Here is an 18,349-nt window from a genome sequence, read left to right as displayed (position 1 = left end):
CATTGGTGGACTCTTCCCGGCAACAAATATTCGACGATTACAGCTGCACAATTTCACTTTGTGTCCTTCTATAGAGGTTAATTGGTAAGTCACAGAATGTTGAATGATGTTGTTATATTGCCTTTGAGAAAAAAAATAGGGGGAGTTAAATTTCGGTACATTTGTATACAAACAGTATGAAGTGCAATAGATTCAGCAGATAACACAAAAACAAGCTTTAATGCTCAGCATCCTGATGTTGAACTGATCTCTATGCTGACAATCTGCTTTGATCTTTCAAGGCTTGGGAGTTTGATCATGGTTGCAGCTTGTCCATCAAAGAAAAGGACAGGAGGCTCTAACTGGTCAGTCCTGGTCAATCCCAGCTGAGAGAAATAGCTGACTTCTTTTCTGAGTCTTTCCTAGAAGACAGTCCTGTATCTTGCAGAAGGACAGTTCTGGAAGAAGTTCAAAGAAATCAGCCCTAAGATCAGGTGCCTCAAGACATTCTCCTAAATGCTCCATCACGGCTTTCCTCATAGGTCCATGGATTTCTTTAAACTCAGCACTGCCAGATCAGCAGCCATTTATTGTTTCCTTGATTTGGGAATGGACTTTAGTAAGGCATTTGATTAAGTAGACCATAACCTACTACTTAATAAAATAGAAAAATGTCGGTTAGACTGTATCACCACCAGATGGATTTGTAACTGACTGACCAACCCTGCTCAATATTTGGTCCTCAGATATTTGGGGAACTCATCAAATTTACAGATGACACCAAGCTAGCAGGAATAGCCAACACTCCAGAAGATAGGCTTAAGATACAGAAGGATCTTGACAGACTTGAACATTGGGCATTATCTAACACAATGAAATTCAATGGTGAAAAAAGTAAGGTTCTACATTGAGGGAAGAAAAACAAAATGCACAGGTACAGTACAGTATACGTGGTACCTTGCTCAATAGTGGTGACTGTGAGTGGGATCTTGGAATCCTTGTGGACAATTAATTAAATATAAGCCAGCAGTATGCTGCAGCAGCCAAAAAAGCCAACACAGTTCTAGGCTGCATAAACAGAGAGATAGAATCAAGATCACATGAAGTCTTAATACCACTTTATAATGCCTTGATAAGACCACACTTGGAATACTGCATCCACTTTTGGTCACCACGATGTAAAAAAGATGTGGAGGCTCTAGAAAGAGTGCAAAGAGCAACAAAGATCATTAGGGGACTGGAGGCTAAAGCATATAAAAAATGGTTGCTGGAGCTGGATATGTCCAATCTTATAAAAAGAAGGACCAAAGGTGACATGATAGCCATGTTCCGATATCTCAGGGGTTGCCACAAAGAAGAGGGAGTCATTTATTCTCCAAAGCACCTGAGGGTAGGACTGCAATGGGTGGAAACTAATCAAGGAGAGAAGCAACTTAAAACTAACGAGCAATTTCCTAACAGTTGGAACAAATAATCAGTGGAATAACTTGCCTCCAGAAGTGGTGAATGATCCAACGCTGGAAGTTTTTAAGAAGAGATTAGATAACCATTTGTCTGAAGTGGTGTAGGGTTTCCTGCCTAAGCAAGGGCTTGGATTAGAACAGCAGTCAACAACTGGTGGTCCGTGGACCACCGGTGGTCCATGAGAAATTTTTGGTGGTCCGCAGAAAAGTTATTTGCATTTTTTTATATTGCACTAAATCAAGGGTCCTCAAACTATGGCCCCTGGGCCGGATACATACAATGAGCATTTTTGTTGCTGCAGAGAGCCTCTGCCCTTGGGGGCCTTTTGGTATGGGTCAGAGGGGGGCAGAAATTCTGACTTGGGGTCTGCTTCAGCTTCCTGCTGCAGGGCTTTGGGCTCGATAGAAGCATTGGTTGTGGCGAAGAGCCAGAGGGTCTTGTTCCAGGGGGACCGCATCATGGGCTGGAACTGGCTGACCATTTCATTCCGCTGAACCTCCAGGCACCAGTATCTGGCCTTGCACTCCCGCAGATCTTCCCTCTGCTTGGAAAACCTATATTCATAGTCTTCAGTGAGGTCCTTCTGCTGAGCCTCCTTCTTGGCCAGATCCAATTTGAACTGAGCCAACTCTTTTGCCAACTCTTTTTCATGGCGGCTTCTTAGCTCCAACAGCTGCTTCCTGTTGGAGCCCTAAAGAACCCAGGTAGGCAGGTGAGTGGCTGGGAAGGGAGGGGCGAGTAGAGGTTGGAATGACCGCTCTTGACGTGAGTGACATTCAGTTGGCCACGCCCACCCAGTCACATGCCCACCTAGCCACACCCACCCAGCTGGTCATTAGGCAGATCATATTAGTGGTCCGCGGGATTTTAAATTATGAATTTAGTGGTCTCTGAGGTCCGAAAGTTAGTGACCCCTGGATTAGAAGATCTCCAAGGTCCCTTCCAACTCTGTTATTCTATTCTATCCTAAGATGTTCCTTCTTGACTCACCTGTTGTTCCACTGATACCAAAGTGTTTTGAACAGTTCCTCTGTCCTCTCTCTCAAGCAATCACGGATCAAGACTATTTACTCAAGAGAAATGGAGGAGCTGGTGCTTCTGTTCAGTTCTTAAATGTTTCATTTTCTGCCCTATCTCATTTACATGCAGGTATTCCTATATATAAAAACATGCACACTATGCACATATAACATGTGTATTATAGTCCTTTGAGTGAATCCTGGTTCCTATGCAGGTTTCTGAGCCACATTGTCAGAAGTGGTTCAGCAATAGCTTTTCCTGGGATATTTTTTGACTCCGCAGTTGGAGGTTGAGAGAGAGAGAGCAAGTGACAAACAATGCACAGATTGTCTAGGGTGTTTCTGTTTTGGCTTTTAAAAGGTAGATGCTGAAATGAAGAATTTTGGTCAAAGACTTGTACAGACACATTAATGTTAAATAAATTGTTTTAATTGTTTTAATTGTTTTATATCACATATTCCAATTCTATGTTGAACAAGGTGTTTTATAAGTGTCCAAAGTGTTAATATATAAACATCATCATCATCATCATCATCATCATCATCATCATCATCATATATACATAAACATACATACAACAATATCAATTGTTATTGAAAAGTATACTATCTTCCATTATAGTATCGATTAAAGAACCATCAAAATATTTACTCATCAGTTTTTCTTTCTCATGCAATCCATATTTCACATAAATCCACTACTCTAACCTCAGTATCTGTCATTTATAGAATACTTCCCATGTTATAAAATATTCTGAGTCCTCTTTTCCTTTTACTTTCAGGGTTAATTTATCCATTTCTGCACATTCCAGAATTTTTTTGATTATAATGTCATCTGTAGGGGTTTCTGGATTTTTCTGTTACTGTTAGGATATGTACTATTAAATATGTGTTACCCTTATTGTAGTTTCCTGGAAGCATGCCCAACAAGAATGTCTCAGGTTTCAAATCTATGTGTTGTTTTCTCATAATTTCCAGCCACATGCGTATTTTCTTCCAGTATTTTTTTGCTTTGGGACACGTCCACCATATATGATAATATGAAACTGGTATTTAGAATAGAATAGAATAACAGAGTGGGAAGGGATCTTAGAGGTCTTGTAGTCCAACCCCCTGCCCAGGCAGGAAACCCTACACCACTTCAGACAAATGGTTATCCAACATCTTCTTAAAAACTTCCAGTGTTGGAGCATTCACAACTTCTGCAGGCAAGTTGTTCCACTTATTAATTGTTCTAACTGTCAGGAAATTTCTCCTTAGCTCTAAATTGCATTTGGTTGCATTTCCAACATTTAACAGATTGATTGTTATACATATTCGCTAACCTTGCAGGTGAATAATGCCATCTATAAAACATTTTATAGATGTTTTCTTTATGCGCTGTTGACATTGTGAGTTTGTGATTTCTATCTCATGATTTCTGCCACCTGTCCAACATTATCACAGAAGAAATCTATCATTTTTGTTGAATATATATAACATCATGTTATAATGTACATATCTTTTCAGGGAAGCACTTGTGATGTACTGGAAAATTCTGTCCTTCCTTTTTGCCATTCAGGAAATCAACAAAGATTCTCTTCTCTTACCCAACCTCACCCTGGGTTATAACCTCCATGACAACTTTCGAGACAAAATGTTGACATTGGATGGTCTGTTGGATTTGCTTTCGACTGGAGAGGCCAATGTTCCCAACTACAGCTGCGGAAGGAAGAGAAACATGCTGGTTCTCCTGGAAGAGGCCAACTCTGACATATCCATCCTCATGGCTTCCATATTGGGCATCTACAAAATCCCACAGGTATAGAGTAGGGAAATGGCTCTCCAGGTTTACTCCAGAGCATTTCAAGGAGGTTTCCTTCTTAAAAATCTTACACATGAGTTAAGATGAGCAGTCTTTTTTTTTTAAGTATTTTTTTTTTATTTTTTTATAACAAAAACATAAAACACATCTTTTCAAAACAAAGCTTTTGCTCCGGTCACATATTCAAACACATCATTAACAAATCTTATTTTTCAATTGACACAACTAAATATTTTAAACAAATCTTTCCCTCAAATTTATCTATATAACTATGCCATTATCTCCAAAACCCCATTACTTAATCTTGAATCCTAACCAATTAGCAATCCATTTTTCTCTTTCATTTGCTTAGATGGATATATTTTAACAATAGGAATCATACAATTACATTAAGCATTCCAAAAATATTTAATTTCAACATACCCATTTAGTCTCTAATTATTAAACTCAAAATTTATACTCTTTATTTCTATTATTAAAACTAATTTATCCATTTTATCTTAACTATCACTCTCAACATGCGTCTCCTCAGTTTAATTATCCCACCTCCTTTTGTATTTTCCTAAAAAGAAAAAAGAACCCAGCGTTATTTATCATTTATCTTTATTGTTAAACCAATCATTTTTATTTCTTAACTATAACACAACATAACCATTTATTTGACTGTTGAACACAGCATATCCTTTTTTTTTAATTTTTTGGCTGATACACAGCATGCCCTTTCTTGTTTGGCTGTTAAACACAGCATGTTAATTTTTGTTTTTTGGCTTTTAAACACAGCATTTCATTTTTATTTTTGTTTGGCTGTTACATGGCATATTCAGTTTTGTTTTGGCTGATACACAACATAGCCTTTTCGTTTGGCTGTTCAACACAGCATAATATACCTTTTTGGCTGTTAAACACAGCACTTTCATAATTGGTTTAACTTTCTCTATTTAAATCTCTAGTTAATCCTTTCTTTGTTGTTTCCATCCATCTATACATTGTTTTTTCACATAGTCATTATTTTTCTGTATCCTTTTTTATAACATTCATAACATTTTAACATTGAGACATGTGTTGGTTCTTGCTTAAAACATATATTTAAATGTATTTAATTCCTTTTAATATTTTCAGTTAATCATATTTATCCTTATTCTTTCTTTTAGCATTTTAACTTTAAAACATAGTTATTGCATCAAGCATATCTTACATGTATTAATTTCTTTTAACATTCTTAATTTCTGTAAAGACCTCCCTTAATATTACAATCTATTTTTGCTTTATTTTATTTTTAATCACATTATCTTCATTTCCTTGCCTTTCCATTCTCCAATATTAATTTTATTCTCCATAAATCAAATTAATTCTCTTTTCTTATTTTTATTCCGGACATAATATTTCAAATCTTTTTCTTTTAGAGCTATACTTCTTATATTCCTGCACCAGCATTTTTCATCTGTAGGAGTTCCATTGTAGGTTCCTTTTCTTTTCAGCATCATCAAGCTGTCTGCATACAGGAAGGAAAAAATCTCTTCCACATAGTTCAGTAGTTTTTATCTATAGAGCTCAAAGTTTCCCATAACAAAGGGAAGTTACAAAGTTCCTCTTTATGCCAGATGGTGTCTCTCTGCAATTCACATTTGCATTAGTCATGCAAACCTCCATTTTATTTGTTGTTATATAACCATCCAATCTTCTTCTTTTAATTAAAAAGGTATCAAATCTTCTTTTCCTTTCAAAAACCCAATTCAAAATTTTAAAATGTTTAGTCTTTTCACAATATTTCCAAATTAATTCTCATAATTCTGTCCCAAAATTAGTTGTTATACAGGTCTTTGTCTCTTTAAAGTTGTAGATTTAAAAAAAAAATTCCAAAGCCCCTTTGTTGTGTACCCGCTATTTTAGGCTAGCGGTCTTCTAATTATTAATAATGTTCCAAACGTTGTCACTCACCCGGCTTCAAAAGGCTCCAGTTTTCTCCGCTTTCCTCCAGCACTTTTCTTGCCCGGTTGTCACAGCTTCGTGGCAGCTGCCATGGCTGCCACCCCCTGCCGCTGACTCACAGATGGTTCCCTCTGACCTCCGAGCAACTTGCCTGTTCCTCTCGGTCGTCCAAGGCGCCCCTCTTCTTCCCCTATCTCTGCAAGGCGGGTTCGGTCCGAAGAACCATCGACAGTGGTTCGGTAGGCAGGGTTTTCATGGGACTCATCAGAGCCCACTATTTCCCTGACTGTCTCGCTGTGATGCCAAACCAGAAGTCGATGAGCAGTTCTTTTTTATTTCACATTTATTTCACAGCTGATATTGTGCCCCTGTTGACAAGGTGCCATCGAAACTATAGCTCTAATTTTAACAGAATAACAGAATTGGAAGGGACTTTTGAGGTTTTCTAGTCCAATCCCTGCTCAAGCAGGGGTTTACAATTTAGACAAATGGCTGTCCAGTCTCTTCTTAAAAGCCTACAGTGTTGGACACACACAACTTCTGAAAACAAGCTGTTCCCCTGATTAATTGTTCTGTCAGGCAACTTCTCTGTAGTTCTAGGTTGCTCCTCTCTTCCTTGATTTGTTTCCTTCCAATTGCTTTCTGGTGTTTTGGAAAATAGGTTGACACACAAACATACACCTTCTTCTTTGTGGAAATCCCTCAAATATCACATCCTACAATACTGCACCTTCTATAAGGACTCATGCACCCACCTCATAACACTTCATTCGATAAAATGCCCAGGAAACACTGATCTTCTTTATATACAATCAGTATTATCAGATCAGTACAATGTAGTTCCTTTGAATGTAGCTGAGTTTTGTTATACTGTTTGCAAAATTAGGTACTGACTGCCCACTGACAATCCAACACTAGTTGTAATATATTATCCTGTCATTCTTTTTAATTTTTTAAATGTTTCTTATCTGTAACACTGGTCTGTGACTATAGTAAATTATAGTTAAAAATGACTAGTTAGCAAAAAAGGGCCTCTGAAAGCCCCCTATTTCCAGAAAAGTAGATTTGGATTTCTATTTATCTTTAAATATTCATTGATAACAGAATATTATCATATTTTGATCATATCATATCAGAATATTATAAGGCAGATAATTATCTTTCCCTAAAGGAGAACTAGAGAAACATGTTCTTGGAGACAGAAAGCAGCCCCCAAGTCTTTCTTAATTGCCCCCAGGAGATATTTTGTGCCCGTTGAGAAAGAGTGGGCCAAATGGATTGAGAATACTACAAATGGATCATTTACATTTAAGCATATATCAATCAACAGTTGTTTATAATATATTAGTTCTGTGCATATTAAAGACAGACAGGAAAATTCAGCTTCCATGGTTGATAAACTAATGTGCTTTTGCCTGATAGATTTCCATCCTATTAATGAATTTCCCAACATTATTGCAATTCCTGATGTTGATATACGTGTGGATAAATCAGTTGCAAAACTAGCTCAGCATTCAGCAATCAGTATATGCAGTTAATACAAGATCATTGTTAGGCTCTAAATATAACGCATAATGCATTGTTTGTTTTAAATATCTTAGTATTCACTTTGCAGCTTGCCAATGCCTCTCAGTTGGTTCAGCATTATACCTAGCTAGTTGATTTACACTATAGGATATATCTGGCCCAGGGGTGAAATGCTCCCGGTACAGACTGGCTCGGGCAAGTAGATAGCGGAGATTGAGGCTAGTTCGCCGAAATGGGAGCAATGGCTGGCCGCCCATGCCCCCGAACCGGTCCACAGCCCACAGTCCTGCCATGCTTGCCAGCCTTCCATGCTGCCTTCCTGGCGTCCCGGTGGCCAGCTTGTGAAGGCAAGCAAGCAGAAGCCCACATGGAAGGCAGGCAAGCATGGCAGGGCTGTGGGAAAGGAGTCCATGTGGAAGGCAAGCAAGCATGGCAGGATTGTGGGGAAGGAGTCAAATTGAGCGTCTCTCAATTTGCAAAGAATCACGATCGTTAAAAAGACCAGTAAGCCTAAATATCAATAACAGAGACCGAGGCTCTGTGTGTGTGTGTGTGTGTGTGTGAGTGAGTGGGTGTGGGTGTGGGTGTGTTAAGCCCGAAGCATTACAAAGTGCTGGGCTACTCACGACACCTTCCTTCCCGGGCACAGCAAAGAACCGGGAAGTCTGCGTGCGTGTGCCCAAGGGAGGAAGCCTCTGCCTGCCAATCAGGCAACTCATCTGGGATCATCGGAGCCTTTTGAAAGCATTTTCTACAACCTCTTAGCCAAAGAGGTTGTAGAAAAAATGGTTTTAAAAGTAAAAAAAAAAATTGGCCATGCCCACCCAGTCACATTACCCCCACCAAGCGATGTCCACAGAACCGGTAGTAACACATTTTAGATTTCACCGCTGATCTGGCCTAGACCAATTACTAATATAAGATAGACTACCAATCAAGGATTGATAAAGTTCTTTGTTGAATACAGGACTTTGAATATTATCATAATTAAAATCCTGACTCATTAGTGTCTTCGCAGGCTTACATAGTTCCATATTATAGTGTTTTAACAATTGGCTAATTTTACTACCTTGTGACAGTTTATACCCTCTATTAGTTTTCACAATATTAAAACCTAAATAGTGCTTAATTTCACCTAGATTTCTAATCCTAAACTTATTCTGTAACATAGAAATAAGTTCTGTTGCTTCCTGTTCTGTTTTTGTAATAATAGCAATATCATCAGTAAACAAGAGTAAAAATGAAATCAAACCATCTTTCTCCTGTTTAAATAAACATTTATCTGCTACACCTTCAATAAAACCCATAGCATTCAATTCTTTAACTAGACATCTATTCCACTCATACCCTGATTTCTTTAAACCATAGAGACTCTTCTTTAGTTTCCAGCAATCAGTTCGCTCATCAGTTCTTACACCTAATGGTTTTTCATATAGACATTGTGCTGTAAAGGTGCATGTAAATATGCTGTCTCAACATCTATATGAGTAATTTGATAGTCATTTTTAGCTGCCCGTACTAACATTGTTCTCAATGTGGTCACTCTTAAACTGGGAGCAAAAACTTCATCATAATCTTTTTCAGACTGAGGAAATCCTTGAGCAACTATTTATTTATTTATTTATTTATTTATTTATTTATTTATTTATTTATTTATTTATTTATTCAATTTATATGCCGTCCTTCTCCAGAGACTCAGGACAGCTTACAATGCATTAAGCAATAGCCTTCATATTTTTGTATATACCTGCTTAGGAGGGCTTTCGCCCCCCCCCCAAGCGGTGTTCTTTTTATATACAAAGTCAGCTTATTGCCCCCACAATCCGGGTCCTCATTTTATCTACCTTGGAAGGATGGAAGGCTGAGTCAACCTTGAGCCTGGTGAGAATTGAACTCGCAGTAATTGCAGGCAGCTGGAAACTAAAGTGCTAATTTTAACAGCACATTAGTCCTCTGCACCACTAAGGCTTGTCTTAACTAAACTTGCTTATGGGTTACAGTTCCATCAACCCCTGTTTTTAATTTATAAACCCCTTTACAACCAATTAAACATTCGCCTGGTGGTAACTTAACATTTTCATACACATTTAACTCAGTTAATGATTTAAGTTCTTTATCCATAGCTTCCTTCCAAGCTACTTGATCCTTTTCAGGATACAATTTGAGATCATTGTAGTTAGAAGGTTCTATATTTACCTGACAAACCACACTAGCTTGATACCTATCCGATGAATGTTTAACCCGAGTAGATCTTCTAGGTAATTCAGGACTCATAACCGGTGTTTCAACTAATTCCTCCCCTAAAACTTCCTCTTCCTTTACAGTATTAGGTTCTACATCATCTATTACATCTTCAGGGGTATTATTGAACATTTGAGTATCAATAATAACACTATCCTCATTTTTGTAACCAGCTTGCTCAAGCTTATCCCAACCAACATACTCCAGGAATTTAGCACTAGCACTACAATAAATGCTAGTGGTACCTGGCGCTCAAAATCTAAATGATCTGTGATTATATTCATATCTAATAAAAAACATTTTCTAGCTCTTTGTTGTCCCTTTCGCCTTAATTGCGAGGGAATATGAATCCAAGCAGGAGCACCAAACGTATGCAGATAGCTTAATTCAGGTTTTTTACCATGCCAAAGTGTAAATGGTAACTCACCAGTTGATGAATTAACTATGTTATTCAAAACATGGCTAGCATACATTATTGCTTCATCCCAAAGTGTTTCAGGCAAACCAGAATTGGCTAACATTGACCTAGCCATATCTTACAGTGTTTGTCCTCTGCATTCTATATAAGCATTAAGTTGCGGTCTATAAGGGGTAGAACGTTTATGTTCAATACCTGCCTCCCGTAACATATTCTCTAATCTTATATTGGTAAACTCAGTACTATTATCTGTTACCAAGCAAACCACCTTATGTTTCTGTTTTCTCTCAACAAATTTCAGCCAATTTGACATACGCTGAAATGTTTCTGATTTAGTTTTCAACAAATAACAGAAACCATAACGAGAAAAATGATCAATAATGCTTAGTATATAGCAGGCTCCACCTAAACTAGGTTGTTTAGGTCCAATTATATCAGCAAACACTACTTTTAATGGTTCTTTAGTGTTAAATCCATTGACTCTATTTGCTGGGGTTACTTTGCTCTTCTCTTGGTTACATGCATTGCAATTGAGATATTTATTATAAGGTTTTAACTTTATCCCCTCAGATAATGCTACTGTCCTTCTCAACACCTTAAAATTCACATGTCCTAAATGTCAATGAAGCAAATGAATGCATTCATCATGTGGCTTATTATTGTCATAAACCGAGTTAGCATTAGCCACAATTGCTGGATCATCCTTCAATATAAACAAATCATTCTCTAACTTTGCAATAATACTTTTGCCATCTTTTCCTATTAAACATTTATCTCCCCTAAAGGTTACTACAAATCCAGCTTGTAATAATGATTTTACAGATAACAAGTTGAATTTTAGTTTCGGTATAAATAACATTGGTAACTGCTCATTTATAAATGAACAATATGCAATACCTTCTCCAGCTACTTTCATTTTCCATCCATTGGCTAATGTTACATGTTGTTTACTATTAGTCAGTTTTACAAACTTTTATTTACTTCTAGTGATGGATTGCGATGTACCACTATCAACTACCCACAAATCATGTTTTACAGTAGTGGAACTGGATATAGCTAGATTAACATTCTTTTTGGTTTTCTTTTGATTACCAATATTCATTTTCTTATCCGTAGTACAGAATTTAGCTATATGACCCTTAGCCCCACAAGAAAAACATCTTTTAGCAATATAGGCAGTTGAAGACAATTTTTCTTCCTGTGGTTGTCTCTCTCTTAGTTGTTCTCTTTCTTGCCTTCTTCTGGTCTCTTCCAACAATCTTCCGGTTATGCCAGTCAACGTTAGTTCATCTCTGCTCAAAACCTCTAGTGAAGACACATAATCATCATAACTTTCATCCAAAGAAGAAAGAATGATATAAACCAGTTGCAACTCAGAGAAAATTAGTTCCTTTTCATGTAGCTCTTTTAAAGGTTTCTTCATAAACTCCAAATGAGCTAACACATCTCCCCCTTCAAGAAGATGAGTTTTAAACTTTACATGTAAGGTGTATGTGTGCACCCACACTATCACGAAAATAAATTCTCTTCAAATTGTTCCAACACCTGGCAGCAGAATCTTCACCATGAATATGGACTAGCTGCTGGTCACTCAGTGTCAGTCCAATTATACAAAGAGCTTGTTCGTTATCCCAATTAAATGTAACTATTTTCTTCGCATCTTCATCATCTGCTGGATTCCATACAGTTACATCTGGTGGATCATTAACTATATCCCATAGTTCTTCCTTATGCAGAAGTAGGCTGCATTTCATAGACCAGGAAACATAGTTTGTTCCATCCAACCGGGTTATCAAGGATATGCTGGATGACTGTTCTTGTGCCATCTTCACTTGGACAAAAAACAACTAACACAGCTGTCTGAATATATTACTGTGCATTCACACTAACTCTCAGTGTCCTGGGCCCATAACCAATGTTAAGGATATTCTTAGCTCATAAACGATGTTGTGGGTTATTGAGCAGAGTATCCTTTGAGTATACGCATAAAAGCGACTGGGAGTGTTTGTGAATAGTCACAGTTAACATACAGACACACTGAGTTGTGGTAGTCTTTTACTTTTAAGGAAAAGTAAAGCAAAGTCCAAAAACAATCCAAGTCATACACAGATAAAGCAAGAATTAAAACATCAATCCAGGGATATTTCAAGTACAAAGTCTTCTTACCAGTTGTAGTCATACACAAGTTCAATATTAAAACATTCAATAAATAGTAAAAACAATAAATAGCAATGATCAAATAGTGATAACGCAGAGAGATCAGGTAGAGAATAACAGCAAATAAGCAGGTAAAATGGTATAGGGTCCACACAAGCCATGATTCATGTTTTCCTTAAGTACATTGGCTACAGAGCTTAGCCAATCAGGATACAGGATGATGCAATACAGTCTTAAAGCAATATGATAACTTTTGACTGCAAATATGGTTTATATATTGCCTGACCAACTAGTTAGACAATTAGCCATGTTCTAACAGTATGAAAGCTCCCCACTTGCAACTCCATGTGGTCTGCTGCCCAGGACTTCAAGCCCATGTGGTTCTGCTTCACCTTTCCAATCACCGTCCATGTTTCCAGTGTCTTTCTCCCAGCTTGGAAATGAACCAGAGGGATATTTCTTCCCACACCCTTTAAGTCCTGCCTACCTTAGCAGTTCAAAAGTGTGCAAATGCAAGTAGATTAATAGGTACCATTTTGGAGGGAAAATAACAGTGTTCCGTTCGCCTTTGACGTATAGCCTTGCTGGCCACATAACCATAGAAATTGTCTTTGGATAATGCTGGCTCCCTCAGCCAAGAAACGGAGATGAGCACCATGCCCTAGAGTCAGATATGACAGGGAAACTTTTACTTTCTTTTTCTTTTTTCTTTTAATTTTAAAAACAAAATTTTATTCATTCTTAAAAACATTTAAAACATACAAGTTTCTCTTAGTCAAGAAACAACTTTACATATACAGTACACAACTTCATCTAACTAATTTCTATTATTATATATACATATCTACAAACATACAGTGACATATTTCATTTTCTATCTATCTGGCAGTGCAATTTTTAATTATATTAATTTCTTCTAAATTTCATCTCTACCCATTTCCCCTCCTCTGATTTATCCACTGGTACCATCTATTCCATATTGTAAAATATTTTGAGTCCTCCTTATCCTGTAACTCTAAAGTTAATTTGTCCATTTCTGTGTATGTGTATATCTTTTGTATTAGCTCCTGGTCGGTTGGCAATCGATCTATTTTCCAAAGTTGTGCTACCGCTAATCTAGCTGCTGTAATTATGTGAAGTATTAAATATTTTATATCATTTCTAATGTTCTTTTTAATCATGCCTAATAAAAAAAATTTGGGTTCTAATTCAGTTTCGTAATCTGTTATTTCTACTATCCATGTTTTTATCTTGTTCCAATATTTCTTAATTTCTGGGCAGAGCCACCAAGCGTGGTAAAAAGTTCCCTGTGCTTTTTTGCATTTCCAACAGGTCGGATTTACATTTGGGTACATTTTCGCTAACCTTGTGGGGGACAGATACCATCGATACCACATCTTATAGTGATTTTCTTTGTAAGCTACCAATTTTGTCATGCTGTAGTTGTTTTCCCACGCTCTTTCCCATTCTTCTAGCTTATACTGTGCCCAATGTTCCTCGCCCATGCTATCATCTGCCCTTTAACCAATTCTTCTGCCAGATCATATTCAAGTAGATATTTATAAATTTTCAAAATTAATTTCCCTTCTTTGGATTCCAATAATTTGTCCAATCGATTTTGTTTTAAATCTATTCCTCCCTCCTCCTGATCCTTCCTATATCTTATCTTTATTTGTGAGTAGGGCCACCAGTCTATTACTATTCCTTGTTCTTTTAATTCTTCCCTAGTTTTCAGTTTCCCCTGCCTATCTAATATTTCTCTGTATCTTAATATTTTTTGTTTTGATAATATATTGGGATGAGTTATTGCTTCTATTGTTGATAGCCAGCCGGGAATTTTCATGTAGTGTTTGTGTTGGATTTGTTGCCATGTGTTGATTAAAGATTTCCTAATAGTGTGATTATTGAAGTGTTTATATATTTTATTCCCGGAGTTAGAAATAAAGGCATGCCATCCCTTCATCAAGTCATGTCCTTCCAAGTTTAACAAGTTAAACTTTCACTTTCTTTATTAAGTCCATCAAGGTAGTCATTGTCTATGATCTGACCCTTTTTTTCCCTAGGTGGCATGCAGAGCCATCTTTCTGGGCACATGAGCTTTTGCCCAACTTACCTGCAGCTGTGCATGCACTCACGCCCCAGTTGGTGTTCGGGCCTTGGGTGCGCATGCATGTAATTCAGGAGACCCAGCTTATCTTCTGAGCTATCTTGCACATGCATGTGCATGCATGCACAGATGATGTTCACACACATGTATTGCATCCACAAAAGCCACATGCATGCAAAGTTGGTGTGATTGCAAGCGGAGCAGACGGGGGAGCCCTGCAAAAGTCACATGCATGTGTAGATAGTATGCTTGCGCAAAGCATGCACAAGACGCATGTGCAAGTTGCATGCATGCACAGATGGTGCAGTTGCATGCACAGTGCATGTAGAGGAGACAGGCATTAGCACGGATGGTATGCGTACAAGCAAAGCGCACAAAACGCATACCTGTTCAGCACTCGATGAGTAAAAGGTTGGCCACCACTGCCCTAGGATCTAACACTTTGACTTTGTAAAATCCTAAAATCAAACACAAACTGTCTTTTTTTCCAGCTCAGCTACACTTTTATTTCACCCTTCCTGAGTGATAAAACTCAATTACCCTTTTTCTACTGGACCGTCCCCAAAGAAGGTGCTCAGAACCTGGGAATTGTTCAACTGCTGCTGTATTTTCGATGGACATTCATTGGCCTCCTTGCTGCAGACACTGATAACGGAGAACATTTCATTAGGACCTTCAATCCTGTGCTGGCTCAGAATGGCATTTGTGCTGCTTTTTCACAAATCGCATTACCAGATATCAAGAACATCAAATATATGATTCCTATTTTCAAAATGTGGCACCAAATCAATGTATTTGTTTACTATGCAGAGTTTACCTTTATAGAAGGAGAAGCCTTTGTAGAAATCATATTCAACTTTATGAAAAATCCTGTTGCAGGAAAAGTTTGGATGACAACCGCCTTGTGGGATCTCTCCATTGAATTATCATATAGCAGTCTCTCTTTAAAATACACCCATAGTATTTTTTCTTTTCTGATCCAGACTGGCCAAAGGACCAAATCTGAAGATTTGACAGAATTCTATAGCTTAATCGAAGCATTTATGATTAAAACATTTCACTGTTCATATGGGAAACATGCCTTGTCTGTGAAAGGCTGGACAAGGTGTCTAGAGGAAAAGAACGTGGGGATTCTACCTCAAGAGAAGATTGACAAGATCTTTTCTCTAGATAGCTCCTTAACTTACAATGCCATTCAGATTGTGGCACATGCCTTAAATGCGGCCTATTCATCCCAATCCCAAAGGACAACAATGAAGAGAAAAACCAGGCTGGACGTTGAAAAGATCCAACCATGGCAGGTATTCCCATGAAATAGAAATTACCTATTCCTATTCCTAAAGGTTCCATGTTTATTGCTAAGTGTGAAGTATAGATGGTGAAGATATACAAAACTCTCTCTAAGAAGTGTGGAATATATGGAGAAAAATTGCTTTAATGAGTCATATTTTTCTCATGAAATCCCTTGTCTTCATCCTTCTTTTATGCTTTGTACTCCCAAAGTGCCAAACAACAAATTACTCCTTGCTGACACGGGTGGGATTGAAAAATTTCTGCAACCAGCTTGCTGCCCGGTTACTGGCTGGGCATGTCCATGTGGGGAGGCCTAATCAGCATCATGCACCACATTGGGGGTGCATTTTCACCCTCCCCAGGCTCCGGAGGCTTTCCTGGAGCCTCCAGGAGGGCAAAAACGGCCACCCTGGACATCGGAGGCCATCTGGAGGTGAGAAATGAACCTGATTCCAGACTTCTGGTATGCCCATTTCCCCCCCCCCCCAAGCCTTTGCACATATTCTGTACTTACGAGGCATCCAAAACGCATGAAGACTCTTAGGAGGGGCAGGGTGGGGCAGGCGGTGCCAGCCAGTACTTGGAATAACTGGTTCAGTGAACCAAATTAAAATTAACATCCAGTTCTCCCAAACCAGTCTGAACCGGCTGAATCCCATCCCTACTTGCTAATATTGGCACGCACACCACTACAATATTTCCATCTCTTCCGCTTTGAGCTTTTCTTTCTTCAGAATCTGGAATCTCTACTTCGAAAAGGGATTCGGATTCTCTCCCAGGATATTAGAATCCAATACAACATTGCATGATTGTCAGTGTACATCCTTGTAGGGGCTCCCAAAGAGTGCCAAAATCAATATATTAGAAACTCCTGACTTGATGTTTCAAGCTTTCCTTCAGATATCAAGAACATGGAACTGACATGTGTTTCCCAAATTCCCAAAGCCAAATAATATTTCCAGGACTGAAATATCCAAATATCCAGTGTTTCTTCTTTGATGAACACAATAGATAAATATAAAGGTTTCCCTTGCACATATGTTTTAGTTGTTCCCGAAACTAGGGGGTGGTGCTCATCTCTGTTTTAAAGCTGAAGAGCCAGTGCTGCCCAAAGATGTCTCTGTGATCATGTGGCCAATATGACTATATGCCAAAGGTGCATGGAACGCTGTGACCTTCCCACCAAAGATGGTCCCTATTTTTCTACTTGCATTTTCTACATGCTTTCGAGCTGCTAGGTTGGCAGAAGCTGCGACAAGTAACGGGAGCTCACCCATGACGTGTCACTAGGGATTAGAACCTCTGAAATGCCAACCTTTCGATCAACCTGCTCAGCATCTTGGCCACGGAGCCACCGTGTCTCTTAGGATGAGCACAATAGGGGCTCTCTATTATTGAGACACACCCCTACAGACAAAAGAATGCAACTCTACTGATACTTCTCAGGGAGGATGGAGAAAATAATGCATAAGCATCAGGGTATGTAAGCAGACATATTAACAGGTAATGCTTTGCAGGTGACCGTTGGCCCTTCTTCTGTCTACTTATATTCAAGAGGACCAAAGGAAGAAATAAACAATAAAACAAGAGTAAAGGGGACTTGGAATGTCAGATTCTGTGAAGAATATACTCCCTATTAGCACCTTAATTTATGGGAATTGTCCTGATAAGAAAACAAGCTGCACTTCAAAAAAATCAAATTCCCTATATCTCTGTATACCAACTAGATGTAGCAGATTCCATTCATCTAAAACCTTCCTTTCCTCACACTCTGTAGCTCCACCATTTCCTGAAGAATCCCCAGATCTACAACAACACGATGCAAGGAATGTACGTGGATGGGAATGGAGATTTGATGGCTGACTTTGACCTTGTGAGTTGGGTGGGTTTTCGAAATAAGTCAGGCACCAATGTGAAATTTGGGAGTCTGGCAAGAGAAGGATCTGCAGGAGTGAAATTCAGCATCAACAAGGAAGCCATCACGAGGCACTATGGGCAGAACCAGGTGGGGAAAATCTTCCGTGTCTTCAGTTTTATCATTATCTCCATGAGTCTCCCCTCCCTTCCCAACGATATATCAGACTGCCTGCCTTCAGATACAGAGTCTTTTCAATTCAGCAATAGAAATGGAGAAGAGGTTTTGTGAAGTTTCGAAGGGTTCTGTTCCAAAAACATCGAAGGAAGTGACATGGGGATGTAGGAATATACAGGCAAGATTTAAGGGGAAAGAGAAGCAAAATCACTTGTGTAGCCCATGTTCATTTTGACATTCAAGAGGTTGATGCTACAGCTGGATATTTGGTGGAAAATGTGTTCAAAATCAATCATGCTGCAGAATTCCAGAATTCCTGTTTCTTCCATGTCAGTTTCTAAAATGGAAGCATGGTTGATTCTCACAATCTACTGCCAGT

The sequence above is a fragment of the Pituophis catenifer genome, unplaced genomic scaffold (genome assembly GCF_029215685.1).
Source record: "Pituophis catenifer annectens isolate HBS135680 unplaced genomic scaffold, rPitCat1.0.hap2 SCAF_2, whole genome shotgun sequence".
Lineage (NCBI taxonomy): Eukaryota > Metazoa > Chordata > Lepidosauria > Squamata > Colubridae > Pituophis > Pituophis catenifer.
This window is presented reverse-complemented; position numbering follows the sequence as displayed.